Source organism: Octodon degus, unplaced genomic scaffold (genome assembly GCF_000260255.1).
Source record: "Octodon degus isolate 3935 unplaced genomic scaffold, OctDeg1.0 scaffold00323, whole genome shotgun sequence".
Taxonomy (NCBI): domain Eukaryota; kingdom Metazoa; phylum Chordata; class Mammalia; order Rodentia; family Octodontidae; genus Octodon; species Octodon degus.
The window spans coordinates 303,461-308,871 of NW_004524899.1; positions in this window are offsets into that span (position 1 = coordinate 303,461).

Below are 5,411 nucleotides of genomic sequence, written 5' to 3' on the forward strand. Positions count from 1 at the left end.
TTTTTCTTTTGCATGTAAAAAATTGTAGTACTACATTTTTAGATATACATAATGATAACATTCTTCATATGGAATTTTTACTTGTATATACTATAACTTGCTTTTTAAAAGATATATCTTTAACAGGGTGACCCCATACCTTGGAATCCTTGTCAAATATTTAATCTTGTATCTCAATAGAGTTCTCCCAAATCAGTAAATCTCATTTATAAAATTTTGCATACAGATTTCCTTGATTAGTCACCCTCAAAATCTATTTTGGTCTTCAAAATAGACCACATTCTAGGCCATTAGAAAAAGCTTTAAAATGTAAAAGAAGAACTCATACAAATATATCCTGAGATCATAATGGATCAAGCTATAGCAGAAAATACCCCCCTCAGTCAGCTTGATACTTCAGTTGCCCAGTTAACAATTCCTGTTACTACTGTCTCCTAGAAATGGCTGATCACATGATTCGTAGCTAGTCACTATCATGCTTATTGTGAGAACCAACCAAAGACAGCCAAATACTCTGCTTTTGTACTTCACGCTTGCGTATCCCAAATAAGCCCCAAACTACAAATGATGATGGCCTGACATTTTGAAGGATAATTGATTTCTTGTCAGTACCCTTCAATGTTAAATAAATCTGCCTCCAAATTCTGCATGATGCTTTTGATCTTTCTACTTGCTGTTGCAAAACTAGTACTAGATATCTGAAAACCTCCTAGATACTCAGAAATACAATTACACACTCCTAAATAGCTCAAGAATGAAAGACATAGTCCTCAAAATAATTTGAAATGAAATGAAAATGCTCATTAAAATTTCTAGGAAAGATCTAAAACAAAATTTAAAATATACATATAGCATTATATATTTACATTAGAAAAGAAGAAGGGCCTAAATCAAAGATGCAGATTTTGTGTGGACAGAAATCTTACTTATTTGTAGAAATACCGAGTATAGCCACTGAGTCCTATAAGTATGTGTTTAGTTTTGTTAAGAAACTGCTAAACTATGGAAGTAGGTGTGCTATTTTACATTCCCCTTAGTCATGAATTGAAGTTCAGGTTGCTTCACCTCCTCCTCAGAATTTCACGTTGTCAGTGTTTGGGCTTTTTGCTGTTCTCATATATATGTAATGGTATTTTGCTACTGTTTGAATTTGTATTCTCTAATTGAATATAATGGTTATTACTTTTGTGTATACTAATTTGGTATCTGTCTGTATCTTCTTTGGCATGATATATGTTCTGATTCTTGTCCATTTTTAAGTAGATTGTCTTATTATTGTCTAGTTTAAGAAGTTTTTGTATAGTTTAGATAACGTTCCTTTATCCGATATGTGTTTTGAAAATGTTTTCTCCCAGTGTGTGATTTGTATTTTCATTCTCTTGACAAAACCTCTCACATAGGGAAAATTTTAATTTCAATGAAATTAAACTTAATCAATTTTCTTTTCATGAATTATGCTCTTGGTGTTGTATCTAAAAAGTCACCTCCAAACTCAAGGTTACATAGGTGTCCTTCTATAGTATCTTCTAAGAGTTTTATTCTTTTGTATTTTATATATAGGTCCCTGATCTTATTTTGAGTTAATTTTTATTGAAAGTGTCAGGTTGGGGCCGGGGAGATGGCTCAGTAGAATAAGCACTTGCCTGGCAAACTCAAGGGCCTGAGTTCAATCCCCGATTCCGAAAAAAAAAAAAAAAGTGTAAAGTCTAATTCAAGATGTATTTTTTCATGTACATATCCAGTTGCTTCAGCATCACTTATTGAAAGGACTATTCTTCCTTATAGTGTTGATCAGGTGGGTGGGAATGACATTGCTGTCTTCTTGCTGATCTTAGCAGAAAAGTGTCTAGCTTCTCACCATTAAATATGACGTTAAATGTGTGGTTTTTATAGATGTTCTTTATCAAACTGAAGAAGTTCTATTTTCAGTTTGTTGACAGCTTTTATCATGAATGGTTGTATTTTGTCAAATGATTTTTCTACATTTATTGATTTGATCATATTTTTTAATTTAGACTGTTGACACACAGTGGTTCCAGAGAAACAGAGGGAAATTGCTTAATGGCTGTAGAGATTCCTAGAGTTGTCTCTCTAACTTGATAAAACCTGGAGATATCGTGGTTTCTCCTTCTAAATACTGTACAGAATACAGATAGTCCTTGGAATGAACTGTTTAAGGTAATACTCAGAGTAGGTTCATTTGACTACCCCATTTCACTAGTTGTGAGCTGTAAGAACTTTAGCAACTCTGTATATGAAATTTTTGAGTATTTTCGGTAGAGTTGGAAAGATAAAGATGCTGGCTGGCTGCTCTTAGCATCTCTGGGCAAACAAAATTTGAAAACATCTGTGGGAAATCTAAAAATTGTCCAGCTGGGAGAACAAATTAATAAAGAAAAATAAGGAGTTCAAATATTCAAATTTCTAGTTCCAGACACATATAACGTTTAAAAGTTTTTGAATGTGTCCTGAAAGATAATCTCTCCCTTAGATGCAGGACCAAGACTGCAGGAACTCAAACACATATTATAGGGGAAATATTAGATGTCAGATACACAGTTTGTGTCCTCCAAAGTTGGAGAATGAATTCTAAGAAAGAATGGAAGTTAAGAGTAAGAAAATTTATTGAATGAGAGACAGAAAGAGGGAATGGGGAATAGGAATAGCTCCTGAGAGACAAGAGGGGTCCTGAATGAGTTGAGAATGAGCCCACTTCACAAAGGAAGTTTTATAGAGCAAAATCATGAGGCAGATACAACATGGGTCAACCAATAAGACTGCAAGTATAGTTGCTTAGGTAGTATTGATACAGTGATAGCAAGGGTACATGAGTGACATCATTAACCTTGGTTGACAATCTATAGTCTTGGCCTTATCTTTAGTCATAGCAGGCTTAGTTGTATGATCTCAGTCTTGGTTAGTAGGTGGGAGAGGATCTCACCCTTAATGAGATAATGGGAAATCTGTAAAGAGTGACACCAATAATCCCAAACCTCCATTCATCCTTTAGGGAAATATGTAAAACTAACCATTGTGACTGTAATCTTTAGATGCACCTCCAACCACAGTCCTGATAGATTCTCGTCTTCTGCACTGACTCCTTTGAGAGCCCAGCCTTATCTACCTACTACATTTCTACCTAATTTAGCTATCTATAATGCGCAGACCTTCATAATTTGATTGGGTGAAATAAAGCATAAGTTTGATGCTCTGCTTCAAGTGGTATTTGAAGTAAAGATGAAGGTGCTGATCAGAAAAGAATGGGGTCCCATAAACTGTGACAGAGATGTTGGGGTGGATCCTGACCAAGCAAAAAATGCTGAGCTCCTAGACTCTAATGAGATTATTTTGCCTGAGGAAGACATTTGTCCACTGCAGTGGTGAAGAAATCCCCACCTCCAACATCTGTGTTGGCCTCTCCTAATATTCCTGAAGAAATTAGTCCTCTGTTGACCAAGCATTATAAGTCTGACACCCGCAGGACCCACCCTCAGCATGCATTGAGGCCTCTAGGCCCGTATCCAGGCTCAAATGGCAGAAAGCACCTAAGGCGTGGGGGTACATGGCACAAGCAATGAAAAGGTCCACTCTTCTCCAAAAGCACTTCTTGAGTTTTCTAAGTCTTACAAGCAAGAGGTCTGATGAGCAAGTGTGAGAATGGATTTTACAGATGTGGGGTAATGGTGGCAAAAATATACACCAGGATCAGGCTGAGTTTGTTGCAGTGGGCCCATTAAGCAGAGATTCTGAATTTAATGTTATAGTTAGTGGAATAAAGAAGGGGGTTAATAGTTTATTTGGCTGGTTAGCTAAAGCATGAATCAAAAGATGCCCACTATGAATGAGTTAAAGATGCCTGTTATTCTATCATTTACTACTGATGAGAGAATAAACAAAAACCAGAATTATATCCCTGAAGGGATTGCAGAGATTATTGCCACTATAAAGGACTTGAAGGACAGGGATGGTAGTCCCCACCACATCTTCATTTAATTTCCCCATTTGGCCTGTATAGAAGATAGATGGTTCTTGTGGAATGACAGTAGACTACTATAAACTGAATTGAGTGGTGACTCTAATTTCAGCTGCTGTTCTGAATGTGATTTCCTTGCTTATGCCAATTAAAACATCTCCTGTTACTTGGTATGCAGCTGTTGATTTGGCAAAACTCTTCTTCTTCAGACCTATCTATAAGGACCATCAGAAACAACTTTCTTTCAGCTGGCAAGGCCAGCAATATGCCTTCACTTGCCTATCTCAGGAGTATATTAACTCCCTAGCTCTGTGTGGCAACTTAGTCCACAGTATCTTGTTCACCTTTCTCTTTTACAAGGTGTTACACTTGTCCATTACATTGATGATATTTTCTGATTGGCCCAAGTAAGCAGGAGGTATCAACTGCTCAAAATCAGTTAATAAAGCATTGGAGAGTCAGAAGATATGAAATAAATCCAACTAAACTTCAAGGTTCTTTACCTGTGTGAAATTTCTGGTGTCCAATGGTATGGTCTATAGAGATACTCCTTCTAAGGTAAAAGATAAATTGTTGAATTTGGCTCCCTATACAACCAAAAAAGAGGCACAATACTAAGGGCCTATTTGGATTTTGGAGGCAATACATTCCTTACTAAGTGGTTTACTCTGGCCCATTTACTGAGTGACTTAGAAAGCTGCTAGTTTTGAGTAGGACGTAGAACAAGAAAAGGCTCTGCAATGGGTCCAGGCTGCTGTGCCCCTGTGACCATATCATCCAGCCACTAGGACCATATGATCCAGATACTTGAAGGGTTAATGACAGGTAGATATGCTGCTTGGACTGTCTGACAGGTCCCTATCAGTGAGTCATAGCAGAGGACTTTAGGATTTTGGAGCAAGTCTCTGCCATCACCTGCAATTAACTAGTCTCTTTGGAAGAGAGGACTTGGCATGCTACTAGGACTTTGAGGAAACTTAATGCTTGACCATGGAGCATGCATGAGGTTACCATATGACCTGAGTTGATTATCATGAGCTGGGTATTATCTGATCCACTGAGTCATAAGACTGGATGTGCACATCAATGGTCAATCATTGAACAGAAATGGTAACTATGTGATCAACCCAAAGCAGATCCAGAGGGTACAAGAAAGTTATACGTAGAAGTTGCCTAGATGCTCATAGATCCTATTTCTGCTATGTTACCTTCTGTTTCCCAGCATGCACCTATAGTCTCATGGGGTATACCATATGATCAACTGTCATATAGCCAGAAAGTTAGAAGGTACATGACTGGAAAAGTGGTAAAAAGATATTTGGGGAAAAGGCATGTGGATAGACCACTTCGTATAGGGAAAGGATGTAAAAATATTTTTATTCCATGTAAACACTCATCAAAAAATGACCTCAGCAGAAGAGGACTTTAACATTCAAGT